Source organism: Geotrypetes seraphini, chromosome 1 (genome assembly GCF_902459505.1).
Source record: "Geotrypetes seraphini chromosome 1, aGeoSer1.1, whole genome shotgun sequence".
In the NCBI taxonomy this organism is placed as follows: domain Eukaryota; kingdom Metazoa; phylum Chordata; class Amphibia; order Gymnophiona; family Dermophiidae; genus Geotrypetes; species Geotrypetes seraphini.
The window spans coordinates 206,037,473-206,051,439 of NC_047084.1; positions in this window are offsets into that span (position 1 = coordinate 206,037,473).

Here is a 13,967-nt window from a genome sequence, read left to right on the forward strand (position 1 = left end):
TCTCTTTACCTTCCTTATTAGCACCTTGCATTTGATTTCATATTTCTTGTGCTGTTTACAATTATTTTCAGTTGGATCCTTCTTCCATTTTCTGAAGGATTCTCTTTTGCCTCTAATTACTTCCATCACCTCATTCATTAACCACACTGGTTGCCATTTGACCTTCCTTCTTCCTTTTCTGAGATGTAAGGTTTTTTTTTTTGTCTTACAATCACGTGTAATATCAATTGGGAGGAACTTTTTATTTGAAATTTCTATGTAAATGTCTAGTAACTTCAGATAGGAAGAGGTTTTTGAACCAAACCAAACCAATTGGAGGATTTTATTACTGGTAAAGATATATTGGCATCAGGTCCAATAGTTTAATATAAATTATTTCCTCTTGAGATATTTTTCTTTGTAGAAAATGGATGGAGCATTTTATTTTTTTCTGTTAGTGAATGAAAGTATTTGGCACAGCTAATAAGGATTGTATTGTCCTTGGGTTTTCTTTAATTTTTATTGCTTTTTAAAATCAGTTTTCTGTTTATTCTTTCCCATTAATGCATAAAAGTTTTCATTAATGGCATTGTAATGGTTAATAGAGTTCTAAATTTCTTGATTCACTTGTGTGATGAATGTGAAAACTTTAAAAATGCAAATAAAAATAAACAGTTCCCCTCCCAGCCCCCAACAAAATCTTCTCTCCCCATTCTCCCAGCTGGTTTTCATGATCAAGGGCCCCAACCCCTCTGCCATCTAGAAAGCCCATCCCACTCCTAAGCCTACATGATGTCCTTCGTGATCCATGGAGGCCATTGGGAGTTACTTGCTTCTGCCCCTTGCAATTTCCCTGAAAAAATAGCAACCACAACCTCTAACTGCAGTTTACGGCACTACAAAAAGTATATGCAGTGTAATATGATCTATGAGAGGATGCTGAAAAATTCTCAGTCCAACCAACCAACTTCCTAAATGTTGTGTGTTATTTTGCCAATGTAGCTGAAAAGTGTATTATCTTATTTTGATTAGTGCCAATTTGCAGAAATGAAATTCTATGTGTTGACATTGTTTCAGATCATTGATTGAAGCATATCCATATCATTCTCTTCTCTTTTGTGCTGATAACTGTTCAGTAAGTAAGGTAAATGAATTAATATGTACAGTTAAGAATGGAAAATTGAGCTGAAGAAGTTTCAGCAAAAGCAGAGCAAAACTAGCTTTCTACCCATAAAACTGAACAATTGATTTATTTAGTTAAATGTCATATTTCAACTCACTTCCAGGAATTTATCACATAGAAGATTGCCGCCTGAAATGTATTTTTGAAGCTGTCTGCTGAAGTTAAGCCTAATCAAAGGTTCACTGGCTTAAACATTTCAAGCTTGGATGAATTCTATTAGAGGTATGCACATGAAAGTAAGAAGTACAAGAATTAGGTTTTGCCCTAACAAATTATTTACAAAAGATATAAAAACTTTTAACTTAGAGCTAGTTGCATTTCTGGTTCTTATTTTTCCCCTTAAATTCATAGAAAAAATGATGTCAATAATCCAACATATTTTGTAATCTTTATGAATAAGCCACCAGTAATTGAGCTTTATTTTTCTGGAATTCATCATTTTTACTATATGAGGGATTGCTGAAAAGTTCTCAGCCCAAACATCAAAGTTGGGGCAGTCTCCATTGAGGGCTATACACTTAATCCATCGATATTCCACTGTTTTCAACCCATATTTTTCTGTAGACCTACACTATTGACTACTACATAATATTACCAGTTAATGCAATAAAACTTCCATGCTGTTTGTGTGAGTAGGAATGGGAGCATATATAGAAATGGCACATGGCCAGCCATGACAGCTAGTGTGTGGGACATTATCTCACAACAAATATGCGAGTTCATTTTCTTTATATTTATTCTGGTAGCCATTTTGCTCAACTGCTCATTCTTGGTGAATATTGTGGCTGGGCCCGGTTCTCGGCAAGCGAAAGACTCTGGCAACTAAAATTCAATGCAAAGAAATGCAGAGTAATGCATTTGAGGATTAATAATAGGAAGGAACCGTATATGCTGGGAGGAGAGAAGCTGATATGCACGGACGGGGAGAGGGACCTTGGGGTGATAGTGTCCGAAGATCTAAAGGTGAAAAAACAGTGTGACAAGGCAGTGGCTGCTGCCAGAAGGATGCTGGGCTGTATAAAGAGAGGCGTAGTCAGTAGAAGGAAGAAGGTGTTGATGCCCCTGTACAGGTCATTGGTAAGGCCCCACTTGGAGTATTGTGTTCAATTTTGGAGACCATATCTGGCGAAGGACGTAAGAAGACTTGAGGCGGTCCAGAGGAGGGCGACAAAAATGATAGGAGGCTTGCGCCAGAAGACGTATGAGGAGAGACTGGAAGCCCTGAATATGTATACCCTAGAGGAAAGGAGAGACAGGGGAGATATGATTCATACTTGAAGGGTATTAACGTAGAACAAAATCTTTTTCAGAGAAAGGAAAATGGTAAAACCAGAGGACATAATTTGAGGTTGAGGGGTGGTAGATTCAAAGGCAATGTTAGGAAATTCTACTTTACGGAGAGGGTGGTGAATGCCTGGAATGCGCTCCCAAGAGAGGTGGTGGAGAGTAAAACTGTGACTGAGTTCAAAGAAGCGTGGGATGAACACAAAGGATCTAGAATCAGAAAATAAGATTAAATATTGAACTAAGGCCAGTACTGGGCAGACTTGCACGGTCTGTGTCTGTATATGGCCGTTTGGTGGAGGATGGGCTGGAGAGGGCTTCAATGGCTGGGAGGGTGTAGATGGGCTGGAGTAAGTCTTAACAGAGATTTCGGCAGTTGGAACCCAAGCACAGTACAGGGTAAAGCTTTGGATTCTTGCCCAGAAATAGCTAAGAAGAAAAAAAAAAAAAATTTAATTGAATCAGGTTGGGCAGACTGGATGGACCATTCGGGTCTTTATCTGCCGTCATCTACTATGTTACTATGTTACTATGACTCTACTCGGACCACAGGCAAGATTTTGGGCGCCTTTGATTTGGTTGGTGAAAAGAAAAGCACAGAATTTTTCTGGATTCAATTCAAAATAAGGTTTACACTTTAATTGTCCACAAGAAAAAAAACCCCAAAAAATATCAGACTTAAATCCAGTGACAATTTCCTTGCTGTTCAGTCTTCACTGCCACCTGGGTAAAGCATGTATTCTCATTATGTTTCATTCCAAAGCACAGTGGTATCTTGGTTTACGAGCATAATTAATTCCAGAAGCATGCTTGTAATCCAAAGTACTCATATATCAAAGCAACTTTCCCCATAGGCCATAATGGCAATGCTGAAAATTTGTTCCACAACCCAAAAGGTGCTGAGGAAGTGGCGAGGGGTGGCCCAGGGGTGTGTACCTGTCGGGTGCCGGGTGCTGCAGCACTGTCTCAAGGAAATGCCTCCTCCGTCCACCAGCCACTAGAGAACCCCTGAGCCCACACAGCGCCGTTTCAGGGGGATTCCTCTTCCGTCTGCTGGTCAGCCTTCCACGCCGGGTGCCTTCCGCATGTTGGAGAGCCTATGAGAGCCCACGCAGCCGAGTGCCGTCCCACCTGCACATTGCGTATGATCACGCACAACATTGATGATTGACGTTGTGCGTGATCATACGCAACGTGCAGGTGGGACGGCACTCGGCTGCATGGGCTCAGACAGAGGCTCTCCAACATGCGGAAGGCACCCGGCGTGGAAGGCTGGCCGACGAACAGAAGAGGCATCCCCCTGATGTGGCGCTTCCTGCAGCTGTAAGTGCTCGTTTATCGGGGCGGTGCTCGGTTTGCGAGACAAAAGTTTGCTGAGTGTTTTGCTCATTTAGCAAAACGCTCGCAAACCGCGTTACTCACAAACCGAGGTTCCACTGTACATTGCCACCAGGCTTCATTTGCCTCCAATACCAATGTCCAAATAGTATGATAGTCTCTGTGGGGACCCCTACCCGAAGGTAGCTAGGTTCCCTCTTAGGGAGCGCTTGCCAGCTTACTCCCTTCTCTTAAGGCAATGCCTGGTATATCATAGCCAGTCTAAACAGTAAACCAAAACAGTTTTCACTGACTTTTAACTTCTCAGCTTTCACTCCTTTTCTCTCTTGGGAATTCTCCCATTCTGCCTAAGCAGTGGGGGTGGAAACAAAACGACCCTTCCTGTGCATAAAGTTGTGCTATGCCCCACCCAAGTTTCCAAGCCCTCCTTGCTTCTGCACTGCAGTTTACAAGTTTATTCAAGGGATTAGCTAATTCCCCTAGCACTTGTGCTTGGTCTAGGTTTATTATCAGCACTCTGTAGCCCTCCCCTAGCACCAACAGGTTCCTAGCTCATTTAATATTCTGGTTTTCAAGTGCTGTTTTTCTGGCTGATCTGTTTTCTGCTTACTCTACTCCAGGTTGTATGTTCCCTTTACAATTGTTAATAAAGATAATTGAAAAAAAAGAAAAAAAATTCTGGTTAGAGAAAGGTTGCAAAGAGCAGTGCTGGGGAGCAGTTATATTACAGCTCCATGCCTTCTTCTGGCAAATTTTATTCTTCTGGGATATTAACATTACATTACATTAGTGACTTCTATTCCGCCAGTATCTTGCAGATCTAGGCGGATTACAAAAGAAGTTAACTGGACATTTCCAGGGAAATTACAATTTAGGGTGCTGTTTACTTGGTTGAGTCTTTGAAGTGAAAGTTAGGGTGCTGTTTACATGGTTGAGTCTTTGGAGTGAAAATTACAAGAGTTGTAGAGACTTTGGAGGGAAATTTACAAGAAAGGGGAAGGCCAAGGGGATGAGAATTGATATCTAGATACATTTTTTGAATAGCAGGGTTTTGATTTCTTTTCGAAATGATTTGAAGTCATTCGTTGTTGTCAGCATGATGGAGATGGGAGTGGTCAAATTTTGCTGCTTTCATCGCTACTAGGTTGTCATACATCTTCTTGCGCTGAGTAACGTTGAGTGGAGGGTAGGTAAATGGGGTCTGAGTTCTCCTTTGTCTAGTTATGTTGTTCCAGTTTAGGCGATTGTTTAGATATGTGGGGGCAGTGCCATTTATTGCTTTGAATAATAGACAGTATAGTTTGAATTGAATTTGTGCTTGTATAGGTAGCCAGTGAGAGTCTAGGTAGGCAGTGGTGATGTGGTCATATTTGCTTAGTGAATAGATCAGTCTGAGGACTGTGTTTTGTATAGTTTGTAATTGATTTATCATATTTGTGGGACATGGTAGGTAGAGGATGTTGCAATAGTCCACTAGACCTAGGACTAGGGATTGGACTATGAGCCTATATTGCTCTTTGTCGAAGAATGACTCTCCCAGCCCATACTACTGGTATCACAATCATACTCAGCTATTTCCATGCTTTCTGCATTTATATTTTCCCATTCCCCTCCCCCTTCAGGGTAGTTATAAGAGCAGGCTGGCCAAATTTCCCTTCCCCCCTGTGTAGTATTACTTTGCCTTTCCCTTACTAAACCTGCTGCAAGGTCCCAGTACTTAGCTGCTTGAGGAATTTCTGTTTGTCTTTCTGTAGGTGGCAAAAAGCTGCCTCTCTGTCTCTGTGGAGGGAATGTCCAGCCTGGAGCTGTGGGTTGGCTTGAGACCCTCTTCCAGGCACAGCTGGGTTTAATTTATTTCCCTTCTGCTTCAGGTCTGAAGGCTTAACTGCTTATAGTTTCCCCACTGTAGCCCCGCTCCCTTCTGGGTTGATTCTCTGTTTCACAGCTAAGTTTTGCAGGGAAACTTCTCTGCTCTTGGGAAAGGAATAATGGCAATTAGACTGTGGTTTTGGAGCCCTCCCTACTGGGTTTCCTGGTGGATGGCTCTCTTGTTTTAACCCTGCTTGTTTTACTCTGCCTAAAACCCTATTCTCTGACTGCTGAACTGGCTTAGCTTTAGGGATTGAGGTTTTAGAGCAGGGGTTTTCCACGTGACAGGGGTTTCCCTGTCACAATATAAAAGTACTAAATTACATTACATTAGTGATTTCTTTTCCGCCATTACCTTGCGATTCAAGGCAGATTACATCCCAACTAAAACAAGAATTACATTTCAACTTGAAGTAATAGATTAAACGATGAGATAAAATTTTAAGGGAGAATTATGGGTTTTAGATAATGTTTGGTAACTAGAAAAATTAGAGAGTACTAAGGGTTTATAGAGTGTTGGATGTTGGGTTAGGATTGTTGTGCTGGATAGGTTTAACGTGTTTTTTGAAGAGTATGGTTTTAATTTCTTTTTCGAAGGTTTTGTAATCTGTGAATGAAGATAACAGAGTAGTGAGTTGTTTGTCCAACTTAGCTGCTTTGGAGGCTATTAGGTTATCAAAGTTTTTTTCATTTGACATTTTTGGATGGTGGGTAATAGAATAGTGAATGTGTTCTTCTTTGTCTGATTGATGAGGATTGATTTAGTCTGTTATTCCAGTAAGTTGGGCTTTCTCCGTTGATAGCCTTGTAAAGTAAGCAATAGAATTTGAAGTTCACTCTCGCTTCTATTGGAAGCCAATGCGAGTCATGGTCTGCCTCTGTGATATGGTCATATTTTTTTAGTGAATAGACAAGTCTCAGGGCTGTATTCTGCACCGTCTGCAATTGCTTCATCATGGTCGCGGGACATGGTAGGTATAGTATGTTGCAGCATCCCAAGGATTAGAGATTGTACCAGTAGTAGGAATTGCTTCTTTTCGAAGAATGATCAGATTTTTCTCAGATTTCTCATGGTCATGAATGATGTCTTTATTATTTTGTTAATTTGGGGTTGCATGTTACAGCTTCTGTAAATCGTGATTCCAAGCAATTTTAAAGTAGGTTGTATTGGGTATGAAAATGAATTTACTACAAGATTAGTTAATGTTGGAGTTTTGTCATTTTCAAGTAGAATGAAATTTGTTTTGTCAGGGTTAAATTTTAATTTGTGCTCTGTCATCCATAAAGCCACTGATTCAAGGGTTCTGTGTATTGTGTTTGCTATGAAGGATTCTGGTTGGTTGAAGGGTAGAAGAATAGTGATATCATCTGCGTAGCTGTACGAAATTATGCCAAGATTATCCAGGTAGTAGCTGAGGGAAGCTATATAAATATTAAATAGAGTAGGTGATATGGGTGATCCTTGGGGAACTCCGCAGGGGTTGGACCAAGGTTCAGATTTTTCTTGCATTATTTTGACTCTGTAAGTTCTTGATTGTAGGAATCCTTTAAACCATGCAAGTACTTTGCCAGAGATTCCTATTGAGTCGAGAGTTTGTAAAAGCATGTCGTGGTCAACCAAGTCAAAGGCTGCAGAAAGGTCTAATTGTATCAGCAGTATTTTTTTGCCTGTACTGAGGTGTTGTCTTGCAGTGTCCATTAGTGTTCCTAGAAGTGTTTCCGTGCTGTATTTGGCTCGGAAACCTGATTGTGTGTGGTGGAGTATGTTGTGATTCTCTAGGAAAGAGGCTAGAGTTTTGGCTATGAGACCTTCCATCAGTTTAATGTACAATGGGATTGAGGCAATGGGTCTGTAATTGGATGGTTGGTCTGTTGCTCCTTTAGGGTCCTTTAATATCGGAGTTATTATGATTTCGCTGAGTTCTGATGGGAAACAATCCTCTAGTAGTGAAGAGTAAATCCATTGTAGAAGCAGGAAGCGGAATAATGTGCTTGATGTTTTCAGTAGGTATGTGGGGCAATGGTTAAGGTCACAGGCTGCATGGCTATATTTATTATAAAGATTGTTGAATTCTGTCCAATCTATAGGTGAGAAATGGGACCAGGTTCTATCTGCTACAACTGATTCTTTATCTATTGGTGGAAATGATGACTCTGTGTGAGGGTGTTCCGTTGAAAGAAGCTCTGATAATTGCGATTTTGTTTTTAAAGTATGAAGCTAGGAGGGTGGCTGTAGGTGGGGGCAAATTGTTGTTCTCTATGTAAGGTGTTGTGTTTGTGAGGTCTTTTAGTAGCTGGAATAATTTTTTTGAGTCTTGAGGTCCATCTCCAATTTATTTCGAGTAGTATGTCCTTCTTTTTTCTTTCAGTTTTTGTTTGTACTTTCGGTTTGTTGTTATCCATGCTGTTTTTATGGAATCTTGGTCTCTTTTTCTCCATTTTCTTTCCAGTTGTCTACATTGTCTTTTGAGTTGGAGTAGTTCGTTGTCAAACCACTTGTCTGATTTTCGGAGGATTTTGGTTTTTAAGTTTTTCTGGGGCTAGTTCATTGAGGGTGGTCTTACTTAGCAGGTTCCATTTAGAAATGAAGTTTTTAGGTGTGTAGTGTTGTATTATGGAATCTGTTTTAGACCAGAATACTGTGGGATTTATATGTTTGCATGAAAGGAAGGTAGTCTGTTGAGTAGTCAGAGTGTATTTGTTGCTGGACCGATTGATTTTGAAGAAGTAGGTGTAGTGATCAGACCAAAGGGAACGGTTCCATTTTCTGTTTGAGGTTTGAATTTCTGGATGTGTGGTCTGGATGTTTGGACATGTATGCTACGATGTCCAGTTGGTGTCCTTTTTCATGTGTAGCTTGAGGATCTAAGATTTTATATGTTAGGGCTTCTAGGTATGCTAGTACGGATGATCAAACAAGTGGACACAACCATTCCAGAAAACATTTACAATATAGTACAGTCAATGGAAGATCTCAAAACTACCGTGTTCACAAATATTTGACACTGTTTCAGTGATCATCAGTGGATGTTCAAACATGCCATACTTGCACTTAAATTTGACAGTGTAAATACCATCATACAGTGTAGATATCATCAACCTACAGAAGAGATGACTCAGGGGAGATATGATAGAGGTCTATATAATATTGAGTGGAATGGAGCAGGTAGATGGGAATCACTTGTTTATTCTTTCAAAAAAATACTAGGACTAAGGGGCATACATTGAGACTTATATTAGTAAATTTAAAACAAAACCAGAGAACCTTCACTCAACCTGTAATTAAACTTTGGGATTTGTTGCCAGAAAATGTGGTGAAAGCTGTTAGCTTAACAGGGTTTAAAAAAGGCCACACAGTTTAAACTGGGTGGCTAATAACATTGGGCAACATCAAAGCCAAGCATAAAGGGTTAAAAGATGGGAAGGGGAAGGGGAAGGAAAGGGGAGGGGTGAGGTTAGGTAGTGATAGGGGAAAAGGAAAAGACTGATTGATGATGGTTGGAAGTAAGGGATTGGAGAGAAAAGAAAGGGGGAAGGAGTTGAATAGGTGAAAGAAGTTGAGAAACTTGGCAAGCAAGAAAAGTGGCACGGTGAGAGAACAGGTGAGGAGAGTTAGGAGGGATTTGAGCTTTTCCTTCCCTCCCACCTTAAGTGGCGGTTAAAGTTGGAGGAGTGGTGAGTTGGGGGGAAGGTTGGGAAGGGATTGATTTGGGATTGGAAGGTATCGGTTGCAGCTTGGTGGTGGGTGGCCTAAGGGCAGAGCATTTATCAGAGGTGGATTAAAGTGGAATACATATGATATGTGAATTGTAAATATATACTCGTGGGCGGCACCACCACGAGTTCAGGTGGCTTGATGACACCATAAGTCACAGGGATTTATAAGAGAAAGTTGGGGGGGGGGGGGATAAGGGAGCTAGTTTCAACACTGATTAGCTCTCGGAGGTAAATCCCAAGAAAGGTTAAAATTTGGAGGTATTGTTCCATTCACAAGAATGTTATGAAAGTTAATATTGGAAATAATGTTAAAGCTTCGGGCAATTTTTGCCCTCAAAAATTATATAGTGTCTTGATATTATTTGATAGAGTAGGTGAATTATAAATGTGAGTAGTTGATATATGAGTCCCACTATTATAAAGATTTAGATGATTTCCTAAAAGTCCACAAGCCATTATTAAGATGGTTTGAGGAAATCCACTGCTTACTCCTAGGATATGCAGCATAAAATCTGTTTTACTCCTTGGGATCTTGCCAAGAACTTGTGACCTTGATTGGCCACTGCTGGAAACAGTATAATGGGCTTGATGGACCTTTGCTCTGTGCCAGTATGGCAACTCTTATGTTCTAACAACCGTTTTCTGAATAAACCACATCATACAATCTGATCAATATAGTTGTGAATGTGGACCAGGCAGTTCAATATCCTACCTAAATAAGGGCCCCTTTTGCAAAGCTGTGGTAACAATGCTGCTGCAGTAATCACACTAAAGCCTGTAAGAATCGAATGGGCTTCAGTACATTTACCACGGCAGCATCGTTACAATGGCTTTATGAAAGGGGCGCTTAACTCTTTTTCAGGCTTCTAAAATGTAATCCATAATTTGCGGTTCAAAGCTAGTTTTCCAATTATGTTATTGAGGAATATGGTTGAACCAAGACTATGCAATGGCTTAAGACCATAGGCAGTGGAACACTTTATTGATTGGGGGGCCCAAAAGCTCCACCCCAGACCCTACCCAATCTCCGCCCCAGAGCCAGCCCCGCTAATAGAACCAATTGTAATACCATTTTTCCATTCATTTTTCATATACTGTAAACACAGTATAATCTTATTAACAGCACATAATGGTTAACAACATAATTAAACTACACAAAGGCTTTTCAACATTCATTCCTACCAGATCACAGATAACCCCTATGCAAATACGGGACCACAACCTAAAAGTATTAATATATACAAACAAAACCCTAAGATGCAAGACTCTGCATGCAGTACAACCCCAGAGAAATAGAAACAAATGTAATTCTTTCTGAACAATACATAAGAATAGCCCATTCTGGGTCAGACCAATGGTTCATCAATCCCAGTAGCACGTTCTCACGATAGCCAACCAGGTCATTAGTATCTGACCAAAACCCAAGATGTAGCAATATTCCATGCTACTGATACAGGGCAAACAGTGGCTTCCCCCAAGTCTTCCTCAATAACAGACTATGTAATTTTCCTCCAGAAACTTGTCCAAACCTTTTTTAAAACCAGCTACACTATCTGCTCTTACCACATTCTCTGGCAAAGCGTTCCAGAGCTTAACTATTCTCTGAGTGAAAAAAAAAATTCCTCCAATTGGTTTTAAAAGTATTTCCCTGTAACTTCATCGAGTTGTCCCTAGTCTTTGTAATTTTTGATGGAGTGAAAAAAATCGATCCACTTGTACCCATTCTACTTCAATCATATCTCCCCTCAGCCGTCTCTTTTCCAAACTGAAGAGCCCTAACTGTTTTAGTCTTTCCTCATACGAGAGGAGTTCCATCCATCTTGGTTTTTAGGTTTTTGGCATTTCCACATAGCATATCCACTTCTTGGGAAGCATGGAATGTTGCTACTTTTTGGGGTTTTGCCAGGTAATAGTGACCTGGATTGGCCACCATGAAGATGGGTTACTGGGCTAGATGAACCACTGGTCTGACCCAGTAAGTCTAGTCTTATGTTTTTATGTTCCCCAGTTGGCCAACATCTCTCCTTTTTCCTTCTGCCAAAGAGTGGAGTCCATCTCCCCTTTCCTTCTCTATGTCCTACCTGGTATCTAGTATTTCCCATTCCCTACTCTAACTCTACTTAGTTGATCAGTATCTCACCTTGTCCTCTTTATTTGCCTAGTTTGTTTGTTTATTTCTCACCCGCCCTTATCCAGGGCGTATTACATATTAACATAGAAAAATTAAAAATTTACATTTATCATACAAAACACTTCAGAGACACACTATAACAAATTACAAACTTACATAGTTGACCAGCATCCCTTCTCCACCTTGCAAATAGTCAGCATTTCAGTTCTCTTTCCCTATCTCTACCCTGTGTCCATCATCTCTCCCTTTCCCTCCCTCTTCTACCTCCCCCTGTTTTTTTTTTATCATTGGTTGGGGCACTGCTGTCTGGCCCAAAGTTTAAATGAGATTGAGTTCTGCACAGGCTCACGCTGAAACACTGAAGTATCCCACCCCTCTCTCATAGTGAGTTTGTCTGGAGGAGAGGATGGGGCAAAGCTTCAATGTGGATCTGTGCTTATAAGGCCCATGCAGTACTCAATCCTGTTTAAGGTTTGAGCTTTCATGAGAGACACTAAGGCAATATCAGTGGTAGAACCAGAAGGAGGAAGATTCTTATTTGTGCTGGAGCTTTGTTTCTGCTGTTTGAGTGGAATTCAACCTTGTAGTGACCTTTTCAAATTACCTCCTTAACCCTCCCCCCCACCCCCCCACCGTCCCGGTCATCATCACTCATGCCTTTCACCACAGACATACAAACAAGTGCAAGATACACAAACATTTTGTACACATTCAGTTACTACAAGCCCATATAGACAGACACACTAATCAAGCCACACTTTACTGTTTCCTTCTTAGTAAGCCCGTAATATAGCTGTTTTTTTGAGTCTATTAGTGAAGAAAGGAAAAAGTGTGCACTTGCCAACTTTTTTTTCCAACTTGGTGTAGACTCATTAAATAAGTCATTAAATGATTCAGATGATAACTTAAATATAATTCGTTGTTCCCTAATCTGCTTAATTTCCTTATTAAAGCATGTGAATACTAAATTATATCAACACATTCCACAATGTTAACAGTTGCTATTTTATGCATAAATTAGTTACTTATACACTCATTTTTAGTGACTTTAATGACTAGGCTTTTATATCTTTGAACATTTATTCTATAAAGCCTACACAAAATATTAAGGCAGCTTTAAATGGTAAATATCAAAGACTTCAAGAAATCTGTTTCACTGCTCACATGTATCACAATGACAGAATTGTTATAGATTCAGTAAATCATATTGCAGCATTTCATAAGCATGCCCTACTTAGAGCAACCGACAATCATATTCAACATCACAGTAGTTACGGATGTTTGTAGAGCAATACTCTATTAATCACTAGTAGTTTTAGTAATGGAAAAAAAGTTTTTAGTGGAAGCTAATGCACTGAATTATACTACATAATGTTGAAACATGGGTAGGGGTGATGGAGCATATAGAAAATTGTCAGCCCTACTCAAGTACACTGCTTCAAGGGGCCACCTTAATTAGTTCAAATGACCTGCAAATGGATGGGCCTTTGTCTGCCCATGCCAACTAGTGGTTATGCCCCTGAATTACACCAAAAAGAGAGCCCAAGGAGGCCTCAATGACAAGACAATCAAGGCACAACAAAGGAGTTGTGAGGATGAGGTGTCAATAATTCAACCAAGGGTGTAAAGTTCAAAGTTCACTTTATTGATAGTAGCACTGCGAGGACTCCAAAACTCGACACTGACAGTGTTTTGGCATCTATGCCTTTGTCAAGAGTCTCAACGGCTGGTAATTCTATCACATAAATAGAATATTCAATACAGGTCAAATTTAGAAGCAAGCAGGAAAATATATGGTGTCCAAATCGAAGCTGAGGGTCATGAGTGACCTTCTACTTTGGACACCAGATATTTTCCTGCTCGCTTCAAAAACACTGTCAGGGTTGAGTCTTCGAGTCCTCACAGTGCTACTGTCAATAAAGTGAACTTTGAACTTTACACCTGTGGCTGAATTATTGACATCTCATCCTCACGACTCCTTTGTTATACCCCTGAATTATACAGAATATTTTTGCATCCAATTTGCATTGGTTAGAATGCTGAAAATATATATGGATAAATTATCTGCATATCTTTATGCAATGACTGCACCCTGAATATTTACACTGCTTAGAGTTATTGCATATAAGGGACACAAGAAGCAGTACAACCGTGACTATTGAGAAATGAGACATACTCTTATCACTGAGTGCAAGTGAATGTAAGCTTAATAAATTATATGCTTCATAAAATGTCTCACATAAGTAGAGTAGAGGTCCCCTGCAACTACATTTTATTTTTTACTTATTCATGCACATTAATTAGGTGCTTTACTAGAGATTCCCCAATATGTCTTATAGAATAGAAATCAAATACCTCTTGGATTAAATAGAATGCTGCAGAGGTTAATTTTGCAGAACAGAATCATGTTAGGAGTAATTATGTAAATTATAATCAATGCTTGAAGTAGGGGTAGAATAAAGTAAC